The sequence below is a fragment of the Mustela putorius genome, unplaced genomic scaffold (assembly GCF_011764305.1).
Source record: "Mustela putorius furo isolate JIRA1106 unplaced genomic scaffold, ASM1176430v1.1 tig00000594_pilon_pilon_pilon, whole genome shotgun sequence".
NCBI lineage: Eukaryota > Metazoa > Chordata > Mammalia > Carnivora > Mustelidae > Mustela > Mustela putorius.
This window is the reverse complement of record NW_025421427.1, coordinates 1309638-1325915: the sequence shown is the minus strand read 5'-3', so window position 1 is coordinate 1325915 and position 16278 is coordinate 1309638. Positions and strand designations below refer to the sequence as shown.

At 40.4% G+C, this 16278-nt stretch overlaps 1 long non-coding RNA gene across 5 annotated transcripts in view; it reads left to right on the top strand.

Moving 5' to 3' along the window:
* The window catches only part of LOC101692929, a 49295-nt gene extending 44366 nt beyond the window's left edge, over positions 1–4929 (top strand). For all 5 annotated transcript variants that reach the window (XR_001177590.2, XR_001177588.2, XR_001177592.2 and 2 more), the window contains 2 exons: positions 2686–2876; positions 4298–4929. This is a non-coding gene — a long non-coding RNA (uncharacterized LOC101692929). The remainder of the gene's footprint in view (positions 1–2685; positions 2877–4297) is intronic.
* Positions 4930–16278: the final 11349 nt, after the last annotated feature.

The window sequence follows — 16278 nt, the reverse complement described above, 5'->3', positions numbered from 1 at the left end:
AGCTGCAGGAAGACAGTGTTCCTGCTTCTTGTAAGTAGCATGTGTGGGGAGATACCGGATTTAGCAGCTCTGACAGCCCACAGGAAACTGGATCCAGACAAACAGGATGTAAAATAACAGGAGCTCTCATATCTACCTTTAAGAGAAAGTGGCGGCGGGGGGGGGGGGGCACACCTGGGTGGCTCAGTTGGCAAAGTATGTGCCTTCTACTCAGGTCACGATCCCACATGTCCTTCAGGATGGGAACTTTAAGGAATATTTCCAAGCAGCGGCCAAAACTCCTTTGTTTCGGGGAAATTCCCTGTCCTCTCTGGCCCAATATGGATTGTCTATCCCCCCACCCCCTTGTTGGCGGGAAAACATGGCATCTGCTCCTCTGGAACTGATGGTCTCCTGAACCCAGAAACTTTTCTCTGTCCTCTGGCAGCACTTTGTCTCTTCTGCCTCCCCATCCCCGTTTTCCTGTTTCTGCACTACCTTGGGTGTGGCCTGCATTAATGGCTTTTAAGACCATGCTCAGTGCCTGAAGCACCACGACTCCTCCCTTCACTGTCAGGGAGCAAGAAGAGCACCCCCAGGACCTAACACCACCCCCTCCAGATTTCCCCACGTGTCTCAGGTGAAAATTGACCATAGGGAAGATCCTGGTGGAACATAATTCAACACTTAAACTAAGTTTGTTGGTTTAATTCAGACAGATATGTCTTTTTTTTTTTTAAGATTTTATTTATTTATTTGACAGAGAGAAATCAAAAGTAGGGATAGGGCAGGCAGAGAGGGCTCCATGCTGAGCAGAGAGCCAGATGTGGGGCTCAATCCCAGGACCCTGAGATCACGACCTAAGCCAAAGGCAGAGGCTTAACCCACTGAGCCACCCAGGTGCCCCCATATGTGTCTTTTAAATTATCAGTGGTAAACATGAAACTTTTATTCTGTCAAGGTTTACTGAAGGTCAAATAACCTCATGTTACCTCTGTTGGGTTGTTAGTAAAAAGATGACTAAAATGGTCAATTGTCTCATTAAAGTTTTCATGGGTAATTGTTAAAGTGGTAATTGTTGGGTAATTTCATGGGTAATTGTTCAACGTTAAAGTTTTGGTTGGATGACAAATGGAATTAAATTTGTTGGACATCTAAGTCTTTTCCAAATGGGATAAAGTGCTAAAGCATTGATTACTGGACATAGATTTGTCCTTTTGGCTTACTGCAAAGAACTAAGGATATTTAAATCTGTTGGTAAACATTTTTTGTGCTTTACTCATTCATAGATTTGCCATTTAAGAATTCTGGTGTAACAGTTCACAATTGGTTACTCCTTAGTCTTCACCAGAGATTAAGGTTTCTAAAGAGGGCAAAATTCTGCTAACTGTAACTAAGCCTGATGGAAATAAGGGAATCAACCCTGTATGTGGAAAAGTAGGAGACACGTAAGAAAGATAAGGAATGGGCATGCATTTTGTTAAAGGTAAGAGAAGGTAATTTTGTCCTAAATGAGATAGTTGTTTGGAAAGAAATGGCTTGGGACAAAACCTGAATACAAAGGAAAGTTGTAGAAGGTTTGTGATGAGATATCTTTGGAAATGAATTTTAGGTGTGGTCAGGATGGACTAAGATTGAAATGAATTTTAAAAAGACACTGGTGTAGAAAGTTGGTTTTCTCTCTTTTCAAAAAGACAAAGTATTCTCAATTGTTGGTCTGCTCTTGATAAGAAAATGCAAATAGTTGTTTTCTCTCTGCCTCTTTAGAAAAACCAGTTTCTGTGTCTTGAATTTATCAGGTCTTTAACATCCCTAATGCTATGTAGGCATGCGCTTTAAAACTTTCTAAGTTTTAACAAACTTCGCTAACATATAAGTCATTAACAAAGTCTTGTTGACTAATTATGCTTGCTTGTTTGGTATTTAATGTTCTGGTTCTGGCTGTTGAAGTGTTATGTATCACAGAATACCTGAGTTTCCCTGTCTAATCATATCATAGTGAACTCTCCTATCAGATCATTAACCATGTCTTTTCTGAGCTTGTCATTTATAATTATTTTAACTGTCTTGTAAAGTGAGTTATACCTTCAAAGAGATTCATATAAAGAACTTTTAGGACAGATACAGGTATTAAGTATATTAAAAATCCTAAAACTGGGGTGCCTGGGTGGCTCAGTGGGTTGGGCTGCTGCCTTCGGCTCAGGTCATGATCCCGGGGTCCTGGGATCGAGCCCCACATCGGGCTCTCTGCTCAGCGGGGAGCCTGCTTCCTCCCCTCTCTCTGCCTGCCTCTCTGCCTGCTTGTCATCTCTCTGTCAAATAAATAAATAAATAATCTTTAAAAAAAAAAATCCTAAAACTGAAATGAGTAAGAACTTCCAGAACTAAGAAGCTGCATTCACACTGAACAAGAATCAGTAACATGGGACTAAATGAACTAAAAAGATGATTACAGTTTTGTGATCCTTGTTTGAAAAACATTGCTGGTTCCTTAATGTTCACTCTTCCTGATTAAGGAAATGTAAGATTTCTATGACCTACAGAAACATGATAAAATAATCATTTGTAAGCAAATTAAAGCATTCAACTTTTCTCTCTATCTGAACCCTCTGAAACCCTGAAAAAGGTCTCAGTAAGTATTCCTTCTTCCATGGAAATCGTAGTCATTTTCATAAGTTCAGTAAGAATCTGTTCTTCTTGCAACAGGACATTGGAAACATGGGTTATTTTACCAAGACTTTGACTGGAACGTCATATTGGAGAAAGACATGCATAGATTCAGATATGACCAGACAGCTTTAAGGAGCTAAGGTTGACTTTGTGAAACTGGAGTCATAAAGCCCCTTGGAACTGTTGGCCTGATACCTTGCTTACAGAGTTCCCAGCAGCCTCACCAGGTGAGTAAAGAATGTCACTTCCTGGCAGGTACAGGAACCTCAGGGTATTTGGGGACCTCATGAAGAGGAATTTGCCCAAATCTTAAGAGTTATTGCAGGCATGTCTGATGGGAAGTACATGGCTTGGGACATGGCTTGGCTTCTGGCCTGGAGAGGCTACTAAACGTTCAACCTAGAGATTCCTTATAAAGTTCCAGCAAAGCAGATTCTAAAAGATCTATATGATCACTCATTGTTCTTGCTGAGCTTATGTAAATAATTAGGTGAAGCTGGTTAGACTGGATTTGTGTCTCAAGTAAATTAGTCTTGATTTGGCTATCTCTGGAAATGAAGGTTATTTTAGAGAGAAAAATTGTTTAAATAATACCCACACTTGTGAATGTTGAATTCTAGATTTGATTGTCTCTAAATGTTTGTTGTTTACCTCAGCTAGACAACTTGAGGTAAACTTCAGAGAAATTACCAGCGTAACTCATACATAAACAATCTTCTTGCTTATTATTCTGTGGGGATAATAATAACAGGACCCCATGGCACATGATTAAACAACTGGAAAATGGGACTGATTCCCCAACAATTGTGTAAGTTATCACCTTGACCAATTCTGTGTGACTGGGATCATGAAATCATTCCCTAAAAGCCAGAGCATACCCTACTCCATAGGGTTAACTATGGACTTGTGGAGATAAAGGATAATACCCCTTTCTTTATGCTTGGTTGAGTAATGCACTTGGGGTAACCTTACCTCCTGAGACAAGTTTTCTCCCACTTACCACTGATCTTTTGTAATTAGAATGTTAATACCTCAAACAAAGATCTTAATGGTATTTTTGAGTTATATTTATCCTAGAAGCCACCTCTATTGGGATACAATTATAAACAAAGGCTTTCTAACCATACAACAGTGCTCCTGGTAAAAAGAGCCCCAAAGTTCCTTATTGGACAGCCCTTGACTGTAATGACTTCACATCAGGTCCAAAGTTTCTTAGAAACCAAAGGCTGTCAATGGATGTCAACTTATTAAATACCAGGCTACAGTGATAGATATGCCGGAAATAATCCCTAAAACCTGTCAGACTTTAAATCCAGCCACCCTTATGCCTGGACCTGAATGTCGCACTTATATAGAGCATAAAGTTGGGGGTCATTGGTACTGTTTATTCTAGCCAACTGGATGTAAAAGATTGCCGCAGCTATAATTCACCTCAAAGACTCTATGGCAGGCCACCCCCCCCCCCCAGTAAGTAGGCTTAGAGGAGACCGTGAACAGATTGGAAACAGAGAAGTGTCCCAACACCTCCAAGCCCTGGAAAAACTTGAAGGTGCATCTCCCGAGAAGCTTTAGAATGGACCCCTCAAACCATGGTGGACAGGGCCCTACACTGTTGTTCTAACCACCCCTACTGCCTTCGGGGTCTTAGGTGTCTCAGGCCCTCACCAGCTGGATCAATCACACAGTGGAAAGCCCAGCCATATCCTACAGACCTGCCCCAGCTCCATCTTTGATGAGACCCCACTGACTGATGGACATCTGTTCACCGTGGTCCCTGGCTATTGTCGCCATGACACCAACACCCTCACCTCAGGAGTTGGACTTTACATTGCTGCCCTGTCTGACTGGACTTTCTCCCAGAAACTTGTTATTGTTATTGCTTATTGGGCAGCCTTAGGAACCTTAAGATGGATTGCTAAGTTCATAGAAAACACTGTCACTGGGCAAACCACTCACTGTCCAAATACTAGGCTTGCAGGGCCATCATAATAGATGATAATGATGCCCTCTAAACTAGGTGTTTAAAGGGGCATCAAAGAGGGGAATGATAGGGAAAAACTGTACTCTACAATGGCCGACCAAACCAGCAAACCAGTCCCTGTCTCAAAGCCCTTCCAGGTTCTTCTTTCCTACCCTGTTTCCTGCACACGCCAAAAGTGCCAAGTATGTGGAAGTAGAAGGGTATAAATTCCCATCCCTGCTAATGCTCAGGACTCAGACCTTTGGAAAATAGTCTCCTCTGAGCCTGCCCTTGTTAAATAAACTTCTAATCCTCCAAAATCTCCGAGTGTCGCTTGGTTCTTCCATCAGGATCCAGTCCAGGTTCCAAAACAGGGCCACCGGGACAAATGATCATAGATGGCTTAGAAACAGAAATTTATTTCTCAGTTTTAGAGACTGGGATGTCTGACATCAAGGGTCTAATGAGAGCTTCCTGGTTCATAAGCCACTGTCTTCTCCCTGGGTCCTCATAGGGCAGAAGGACAGGAGAGCTCCCTGGGATCTCACTTAAAGGGCACTAATCCTATTCAGTAGGGACTAACTCATAACATAATCATCTCTCCAAGGACCCACTTCCCAGTAACATCACATTGGAGATCAAGATTTCAACGTGAATTTGTGGTTTGCAAACATTCAGTCCACAACATTCTGCCCCATGTAATTCAATCTGACTCCAAGGGCCTGAGAACCAGGAGTGCCAAAGGCAGAAGAAGATCCATGTTTCTAGCTTGAGCCAACAGGCAGGAGGGGCTGAATTCTTTCTCTGTCTTTGTGTTCTGCTGAGATTCTCAAGGGCTTGAATGGTGCTCATCCACACTGTCAAGGGCAAAAGGCCTTAGTGAATCTGCTCATTCAAGTGCTAATTTCATCCAAAAACACCCTCACAGACATACCTAGAAACAATCTTTAGCCAAATATCCGGGTACCCTGTGATCCAGGCAAAGTAACACTTGAAATTAACCATCATGGTCTCTTTGGGCTGTGTATAAAGGGATACTGTTTATTCAAATCCTCTCCAACTATTGTTATTTTTGTCCATTAAATTTTTATCCTATCAAGTGGAAAGTTTATTGAGGAATGACTTATAATTTTTGTGTCACAGTGAGGTTGAACATCTCTACATATGTTTGGATTTATACATTTGAATGGTCTCCTGAATTCTGGCTTACTTATTTATTTGACTGGGTTGATGTGCTTGACTTTTTCATATGTGGGAGTTCTTGATATATTTTTTTTCTTTTTCTCTTCAGTTTCACTTATTTGAATTACAGTTAACCTTTCTCAGTGTAACTTGTGTTTCCATTCTAAGTGATAATTTGATTAAAAGAAACTTCATTTCATACGCACAAACCTGTCAAAGCTTTCTAGAACCTTGTAGCATTTCTGGGTCGTATTTCACCAGTCTTTCCACCCTCTGCTGTTCCAATGCACATTCTCATGAGGTGGCCGTCACTTATCCGTGGATCCTCATCTTTCCAACCCCTCCTTCTGCACTACTTTATATCAAGAGGGCTCCACTCCTCAGGCTGCATTTCCCAAACCAACTTCCCACCTGTCTGCAGTTTATGTTAGTGAATAAAACGCACTCGTGGGAGATCAGAGCAGAAGAGGGACAGCGTAGCCAGGTAATTTCGACCCTTCCCTTTCTGCTTTGGGTACCATCTCCTGCAGTAGCTTTGTCATTTCCTTGGCTTCGGTTCTCTGTGAACGGGGGCCAGTGTGATTAGATGTGGGGGCTGGATCCTTCCAATTTCCCCCTCTTTCCAAAAGAATGATGGTACTTTGCGTTTCTATTTTGGAAGTATTTGGGGATCTCTTCATGTGGACAGAGCACTGTTTTGTTTTATTTTTCAGTTTTTTTTAAATTAACGTATAATGCATTGTAGCCCTAGGGGTACAGGTCTGTGAATCATCAGGCTACACACTTCACAGCACTCACCATAGCACATACCCTCCCCAATGTCCATACCCCCACCACCCTCTCCATACCCCCTCCCCCCACAACCCTCAGTTTGTTTTGTGGGTCTCTTATGGTTTGTCTCCCTTCTGATCCCATCTTGTTTCATTTTTTCCTTCCCTACCCCACAAACACCCCACTCTGCCTCTAAAATTCCTCATGTCAGGGAGATCGTATGATAATTATCTTTCTCTGATTGACTTATTTCGTTTAGTATAATACCCTCTAATTCCAGCCACGTCATCGCAAATGGCAAGATTTCATTTCTTTTGATGGCTGTATAGTATTCCATTCATCTGTTGATGGACATCTAGGTTCTTTCCATAGTTTGGCTATTGTGGACATTGCTGCTATAAACATTCAGGTGCATGTGCCCCTTGGGGTCACTACATTTGTATCTTTAGGGTAAATACCCAGTAGTGCAATTGCTGGGTCATAGGGTAGCTCTATTTTCAACTTTTTGAGGAACCTCCATGCTGTTTTCCAGAGTGGCTGCACCAGCTTGCATTCCCACCAGCAGTGTAGGAGGGTTCCCCTTTCTCCGCATCCTCGCCAGCATCTGTCATTTCCTGACTTGTTGATTTTAGCCATTCTGACTGGTGTGAGGTGGTATCTCATTGTGGTTTTGATTTGTATTTCCCAGATGCCGAGTGATGTGGAGCACTTTTTCATGTGTCTGTTGGCCATGTGGATGTCTTCTTTGCAGAAATGTCTGTTCATGTCCTCTGCCCATTTCCTGATTGGATTCTTTGTTCTTTGGGTGTTGAGTTTGATAAGTTCTTTATAGATTTTAGATACTAGCCCTTTATCTTATATGTCATTTGCAAATATCTTCTCCCATTCTGTCAGCTGTCTTTTGGTTTTGTTAACTGTTTCCTTTGTTGTGCAAAAGCTTTTGATCTTGATGAAGTCCCAATAGTTCATTTTTGCCCTTGCTTCCCTCGCCTTTGGCAATGTTTCTAGGAAGAAGTTGCTGCAGCTGAGGTTGAAGAGGTTGCTGCTTGTGTTCTCCTCAAGGATTTTGATGGATTCCTTTCTCACATGAGGTCTTTCATCCATTTTGAGTCTATTTTAGTGTATGGTGTAAGGAAATGGTCTAGTTTCGTTTCTCGGCATGTGGCTGTCCGATTTTCCCAACATCATTTGTTGAAGAGACTGTCTTTTTTCCATTGGACATTCTTTCCTGCTTTGTCAAAGATTAGTTGACCATAGAGTTGAGGGTCTATTTCTGCACTTTCTATTCTGTTCCATTGATCTATATGTCTGCTTTTATGCCAGTACCATACTGTCTTGATGATGACAGCTTTGTAATAGAGCTTGAAGTCTGGAATTGTGATGCCACCAACTTTGGCTTTCTTTTTCAATATTCCTCTGGCTATTCAAGGTCTTTTCTGGTTCCATATAAATTTTAGGATTATTTGTTCCATTTCTTTGGAAAAAATTGATGGTATTTTGATAGGGATTACATTAAACATGTAGATTGCTTTAGGTAGCATGGGCATTTTCACAATATTTGTTCTTCTAATTCATGGGCATGGAATGTTTTTCCATTTCTTTGTGTCTTCTTCAATTTCTTTTTTGGGTATTTTATAGTTTTCTAAGTACAGAGTCTTTGCCTCTTTGGCTAGGTTTATTCCTAGGTACCTTATGGTTTTGGTTGCAATTGTAAATGGGATTGACTCCTTAATTTCTCTTTCTTCTTTTTGTTGGTGTATAGAAATGCAACTGATATCTGTGCACTGATTTTATATCCTGACACTTTACTGAATTCCTGTATAACTTCTAGCAGATTTGGAGTGGAGTCTTTTGGGTTTTCCACATAAAGTTATCATATCATCTGCAAAGAGTGATAGTTTGACTTCTTATTTGCTGATTTGGATGCCTTTAATTTCTCTTTGTTGTCTGATTGCTAAGGCTAGGACTTCTAGTACTATGTTGAATAGCAGTGGTGATAAAGGACATCCCTGCCGTGTTCCTGACTTAGCAGAAAAGTTCTCAGCTTTTCTCTGTTGGGAATGATATTCACTGTGGGTTTTTCATAGATGGGTTTGATGATATTGAGGTATGTATCCTCTATCCCTACAGTTTGAAGAGTTTTGATCAAGAAAGGATGCTATACTTTGTCAGATGCTTTTTCAGCATCTATTGAGAGTATCTTATGGTTCTTCTTGTTTCTTTTATTAATGTATTGTATCACATTGATTGATTTGCATGTATTGAACCAATCTTGTTGCCCTGGAATAAATCCCACTTGGTTGTGTTGAATAGTCTTTTTAATGTACTGTTGGATCCTATGGGCTAGTATTTTGGTGAGAATTTTCACCTCTGTGTTCATCAAGGATATTGGTCTGTAAGTCTCTTTTTTGATGGGGTCTTTGTCTGGTTTTATGATCAAGGTAATACTGGCCTCATAAAATGAGTTTGGAAGTTTTCCTTCTATTTCTATTTTTTGAAACCATTTCAGGAGAATAGGTGTTAATTCTTCTTTAAATGCTTGGTAGAACTCCCCTGGGAAACCATCTGGCCCTGGGCTCTTGTTTGTTGGGAGATTTTTGATGACTGCTTCAATCTCCTTACTGGTTATGGGTCTGTTCAGGTTTTCTATCTCTTCCTGGTTCAGTTTTGGTAGTTTATACGTCTCTAGGAATGCATCCATTTCTTCCAGATTGTCAAATTTGCTGGCATATTGTTGCTCATAATATTTCTTATAGTTGCTTGCATTTCTTTGGTGTTGGTTGTGATCTCTTCTCTTTCATTCATGATTTTATTTATTTGGGTCCTTTCTCTTTTCTCTTTGATAAGTCTGGCCAGGGGTATATCAATCTTATTAGTTCTTTCAAAGAACCAGCTCCTAGTTTTGTTGATTTGTTCTACTGTTGTTGTGTTTTGTTTTGTTTTGGGTTTGGTTTGGTTTCTATTTCATTGATTTCTGCTCTGATCTTTATTATTTCTCTTCTCCTTCTGGGCTTAGGCTTTTTTTTTTCTGTCCTTTCTATAGCCCCTTTAGGTATAGGGTTGGTTGTGTATTTGAGACCTTTCTTGTTTCTTGAGAAAGGCTTGTATCACTATATACTTTCCTCTCAGGACTACCTTTGCTGTGTCCCACAGATTTTGAACCATTGTGTTTTCATTATCATTTGTTTCCATAAATTTTTTCAGTTCTTCTTTAATTTCCTGGTTGACCCATTCATTCTTTATTAGGAGGCTCTTTAGCCTCCATGTATTTGGGTTCTTTCCAACTTTCCTCTTATGATTGCGTTTTAGCTTAAGAGCTTTGTGGTCTGAAAATATGCAGGGAATGATCCCAGTCTTTTGGTACCAGTTGAGACCTGATTTGTGACCCAGGATGTGATCTATTCTAGAGAATGTTCCATGTGCACTAGAGAAGAATGTGTATTCTGTTGCTTTGGGATGGAATGTTCTGAATATATCTGTGATGTCCTATCTGGTCCAGTGTGTCATTTAAGGCCTTTGTTTCCTTGTTGATCTTTTGCTTGGATGATCTGTCCATTTCAGTGAAGGGGGTGTTAAAGTCCCCTACTATTATTGTGTTATTGTTGATGTGTTTCTTTTGATTTTGCTATTGATTGGTTTATATAGTAGGCTGCTCCCATGTTAGGGGCATAGATATTTAAAATTGTTAGATCTTCTTGTTGGAAAGGTCCTTTGAGTATGATATAATGTCCTTCCTCATCTCTTATTATAGTCTTTGGCCTAAAATCTAATTTACCTGATATGTAAAGGATATATACCTGATAAAAGGATTGCCACCCAGCTTTCTTTTGATGTCCATTAGCATGGTAAATTGTTTCCCACCCCCTCACTTTAAATCTGGAGGTGTCTTTGGATCTAAAAAGGGTTTCTTGTAGACAGCATATTGATGGGTTTTGTTTTTTTAATCCATTCTGATACCCTATGTCTTTTGATTGGAGCATTTAGCCCATTTACATTCAGAGTTGCTATTGAAAGATATGGATTTAGTGCCATTGTATTCCCTGTAAGGTGACTGTTACTGTATATTGTCTCTGTTCTTTTCTGGTCTACTACTTTTAGGATATCTCTTTTCTTAGAGGACCCCTTTCAATATTTCCTATAGAGCTGGTTTGGTGTTTACAAATTCTTCTAGTTTTTGTTTGTCCTGGAAGCTTTTTATCTCTCCTTCTATTTTCAATGATAACCTAGCTGGATATAGTATTCTTGGTTGCATGTTTTTCTCATTTAATGCTCTGAATATATCATGTCAGTTCTTTCTGGCCTGCCAGGTCTCTGTGGATAAGTCTGCTGCCAATCTAATATTTTTACCATTACATTACATTACAGACTTCTTGTCCTGGGCTGCTTTCAGGATTTTCTCTTTGTTACTAAGACTTGTAAATTTTACTAATAGATGATGGGGTGTGGACCTACTTTTATTGATTTTGAGGGGGGGGTTCTCTGTGCCTCCTGGATTTTGATGCTTGTTCCCTTTGCCATAGTAGGGAAATTCTCTACAATAATTCACTCCAATATACCTTCTGCCCCCCCCCTTTCTTCTTCTTCTGGAATCCAGATTATTCTAATACTGTTTCATCTTATGGTATCACTTATCTCTCAAATTCTCCCCTCATGGTCCAGTAGTCTTTTGTCTCTCTTTTGCTCAGCTTCTTTATTCTCCATCATTTGGTCTTCTTATCACTACTTCTCTCTTCTGCCTCATTTATCCTAGCAGTAAGAGCCTCCATTTTTTATTGCCCCTCATTAACAGATTTTTAAATTTCAGCTTGGTTAGATTTTAGTTCTTTTATTTCTCCAGAAAGGGCTTTTATTTCTCCAGACAGTGTTTGTCTAATATTTTCCATGCCTTTTTTGAGCCCAGCTAGTACCTTTAGAATTGTCATTCTGAACTCTAGATCTAACATATTACCAATGTCCATATTGATTAGGTCCCTAGCCTTTGGTACTGCCTCTTGTTCTTTTTTCTGTGGTGCGTTTTTCCACCTTGTCATTTTATCCAGATAAGAATATATGAATGAGAGAATAAAATGCTATAAGGGTGGCCAAGACCCCAGAAAAATGTACGCTAACCGAATCATAAGAGATCCCAAATTGGGGGCAGAAGAAAGGGGGTAAGAAGAGGTTTTAAAAATGTATATATATATTGTATATATAAAATTGTATGTATATATATATATATATATATATATATATATATATATTAGACTGGTGAATAGAACAGAGCCACCCATTTGATTTTGGTGTATTTTGGTCTCTTAGAAGAAACTACCTCCCAAAATTTTAAATAAAGAAAAACTTAAATATATACAAAAATAAGGGTAAACACAATGAAGTGATGGAATATGATTGTAAAGATGAAAATTTTTTTTAAAGATTTTATTTATTTATTTGACAGAGAGAGATCACAAGTAGGCAGAGAGGCAGGCAGAGAGAGAGAGGAGGAAGCAGGCTCCCCGCTGAGCAGAGGGCCTGATGCGGGACTCGATCCCAGGACCCTGAGATCATGACCTGAGCCAAAGGCAGTGGCTTAACCCACTGAGCCACCCAGGCGCCCAAAGATGAAAATTTTTTTTAAAAGTTTCTAAAAAAGGAATTGATAAGTTGGTCGGAAAAAGAAAAAGAAAGTGGAGAGAATTTGCTCAGAATTTGCTCAGGCTGGAGACTAGAAGAAAGCCCTGTGCTAAATTTAGGGTATATTTTGATCTATTAGAAGAAATTGTATCCCAAAAAAATTTTTTTTAAAGCTTTTATTTATTTATTTGACAGAGAGAGGTCACAAGTAGACAGAGAGGCAGGCAGAGAGAGAGAGAGAGAGAAAGGGAAGCAGGCTCTCTGCTGAGCAGAGGGCCCGATGCAGGACTCGATCCCAGGACCCTGAGATCATGACCTGAGCCGAAGGCAGCGGCTTAACCCACTGACCACCCAGGCGCCCCCCAAAACTTTTTTAGAAGAGAAAACCCTATATGTATACAAAAAATAACGTTAGATACAATGAAGGATAAAATATGATTATAATAATGAAGATTTTTTAGAAAGGTATTGTTAAGGGAAACTAGTTAATAAATGTTAAAAGAGGAAAGAGGCAAAGTTAAAAAAATTAGAATAAGAAAAACATAGAATTTAAAAAATTTAATTAACTTTGTAAAACTAAAGAATCATGGGGAGAAAGCCATGAAATCCATGCTTTGCTTTTCCCTTCTCTGGAATTCTGCTGTTCTTCTTGATCAGTGAGCTCGGTCTTGGCTGGATTTCTTGCTGATATTCTGGGGGAGGGGCCTGTTGTGATTTTCAGATGTCTTTGCCAGAGGCAGAATTGGGCCACCCTTGCCAGGGGCCGGGCTAAGTAATCTGCTCTGGTTTGCTCTCAGAGCTTTTGTTCCCTGAATGCTTTCTTTCCATAGAGCTCTAGAGGACGGATTGAAAATGGCGGTCTCCTGGGAGCTCCGGGCTCACTCCTCAGTATGCTCTTGGAGAAAAGCGCTCAATCCCTCCCATCTGCCTGGTTTCCGGCTGCACTCGGACTCACCTGACCTGTGACTGAGCACTTCCCTCTGTGGTACACACCCCGTTTGGAGTCTCCAAACCCAGCAGAACCCTACTGTTCTTCCAGGGGGGTCTCCCCGGATCTGCCACTTGTGGGGTCCCTGCTCAAAGAGCAGTGATCTGACTGTGCCATGCATCACAGTTTAAGGTAACCCCAAGCTGAGAACCCACTTCTCAGCTCCGTCTCTGTAGCCGGCTTCCCTGCTCTAGTACTTGCGAGCTCTGCTACACTCAGACACTCCCAATCCTTCTGTGACCCCGCAGGACCTGAGACCACACTGTCCCAGTGAGGGCTTCACCCCCACTTAGCCTCTGGAGCGATGTCCTCAGTGGAGCAGACTTCTAAAAGTTCGGATTTTGTACTCTGTTGCTCTCCTGCTTACAGGGGCCGGCCCCTCCCCCCACAGTCTATCTTCCCTTCACTCTGGATTCACTTCTCAACACATCCTACCTTTCAGAAAGTGGCCAACTTTCTGCTTCTAGAATCGCTTTTCTTCTTCTCTTCTATCTCCTGTTGGGTTTGTAGGTGTTCGGAATGGTTTGATAACTCTCTAGCTGAACTCCTGGGACCTGAGGTCATCTCAGTAGCTATTCCTCTGCCATCTTCAGAGCATTCATTTTTTGAATGTAAGTTATGTTTTAGGAAAATGCTGAGATTGGATGATGAGTAGCAGAAGGGGCAGAACTCACACACCTGTGCTCAGACTGATGTGTGTCCAGTGCTCATTCATGCTCTGTAACACAAGGAAGCTGGACCACGGAAGCCGCATTCCCCAACTTGCTCAGTCAGGTGGCTTCTGTTTGGGTTTATATCATTGGATGGAAATGAGAAGTGTTTGGCATTCGATGGAGATAAGAAGAGAGAAGCAAGAGTGAAATCAGGCTTTTCTCTCACCACCACTTGCCCTTGGCTATATCTCCTCAAAGCATCAAATGCCTTCAAGTGACATCTGTTACAGTTTCAAGTTCTCCCTGGTAACCTGGTCTTTAAGCCTTCTGTGGCTTTCCACGGAGATTGTCTCTGTCCCATCGATCACATCAGTTCTTCAATCATTAACGTAACCACTTTACTAAATCCTCCACATCATTACCTAGGACAGTATAAACATGTTCCTGATTGATTCATATATATGTTACCAACAGTTTTAAATTTTGGTGTTGACATTTATATCATTGATTTTTCTAGTGTATATTTTTATCTAGTGTCATATTTCCATCCATGGGAACACAATATTTTCCCCTAGCTCTATTAAATAGCTTGCACTCCTCTGCACTGACATGCCACCACTGTCCACATTCCAAATTATATGAACACACATATCTCTTCTGAGTTCACTGTCCTATTTAACCAATTTGAGGTTCAATGCCAGTGCCTGTATTGTAATATTTTGATTTCTGAAGTGTCTAATAAGTTCTACAATCTTGTTGGCAATCTTCTTCTTATTTTTACTAAAAGCATCCTAGATATCATAGGCCCTATACACTTACATATGATTTTACACCAAGGTCTTGGAAATTTTATCAAGTTCTTGAAAAAATTTGTTGGAGTTTATGTTGGAATTACATTGAATTCATAGATCAATTTGGGGGAGAAATGATATCATTGGGATATTAAGTCCCTCATCCATAAAATTATATACTTATCCATTTACAAATAGGTTATTTTGTCATTTTGCATTTTTAAATATTTTTAGAGGGTTTTTATTTTTAATTGCTCGTTGTGGTCCTTCTTATGTCATTTAAGAACTTTGTTCTCCTCTTTCTTTAGACAATCTCTTCTGCTTCTTAGTCCGAGCAACAATAACATAGCACTTTACACTCGTCTTCCCACCTGCCTTCCCTTTCACCACAACTAGTTTCAATCAGCATATTTCCAGCTCTTGCTGTATACTTTGGTGAAATCAACTAAGTTTATGTATAAACACTTTATCTTTGATTCCTAATTGTAGGGGGTTAAAGAGCATCCTCTGGAAATTTGTGCCTTTCCAGAACCTCAGAATGTAACCTTACTTGGAAAATGGTTTTTACAGATTAATTAGTTAAATTGGGAGTTCATCTAATCAACTAATCTTGTAATTAGTTAAATTACAAGTTCATCCTGGATTACAGTCGACCCTAAATTCAGTGGCTGGTGTCTTTATAAAAGAGGGCACACATAGACAGAGGCAGAGATTGGGATGGGTACAGCCCAGGGAGCCAGGAGGATGGCCCAGAGCCACAAGGGGCTGGGAAGAAGCCAAAAAAGCATCTTTCCCTAGCCTTCAGAGACAGCCTGCCCCCTGACGTTTGGATCTCTGCCTGCTCCTCTCCAGAGATCACACATTTCTGTGGCTTTAAGCCAACCCACTTTATAGTGATCTGTTCCGAGGCCAGAGGAAACGCACCGTTCTTCTCTTGATACACACATTCATCTCAGTAATGGACACCCAATATGTCTCCAATTCTTTGCTACCTCCAGTTGCTACAGTGACTGTCTCCTATGAAGCCCCCTGTGGAACTGAGCTGGAATTTCACTAAGGAATATTCCTAGCAGTGGCATTTCTACAACTAAAAGGCTCTACAAAAATAAGAACTCTAATGCCAACGCTGCAAAACCTAAGAGCTAGATTTTTAAGAGTAAGGTCTTAACCTGTATTCCATGTAGAAATTCACACGTAACATATGCAGCTCTTAGAGTGACAAAGGTAAACAGAAGAAGTATATCTCACTCAGGATGGCCTGTGAAAACGTCCCAGGGGAAGGTGACCCTTGAGACAAATCTAAAATAAGAAATAAACTTGAAGTGAAGAAGGAGGAAAGTTCTTTTAAGTGGGGGTTGGGGGGAGCTTTTAAAAAATGTTTAATGTATTTCTTGCTGTTAAGGAACATTTCTTTGCTATGAGTGATGAAACTATGTACAGCAATGTCTAGTCTTTGGTGGGCTGCCGTTTTTCGATTTTTGAAGTCTTGTGGAATTTGTTTTATAGAATCTTGTAACAAATGACTCTTATAGAGATAAGTGAATGTCCCAGGAATTCCATGCACAGAAATAAAAAAATATCTATCTATCTATCTATCTATCTATCTATCTATCTATCTCGGGACCGAACGTGTGAGTCCTCTGCAATCAAGACTTTCAGGACACTTACATGTCC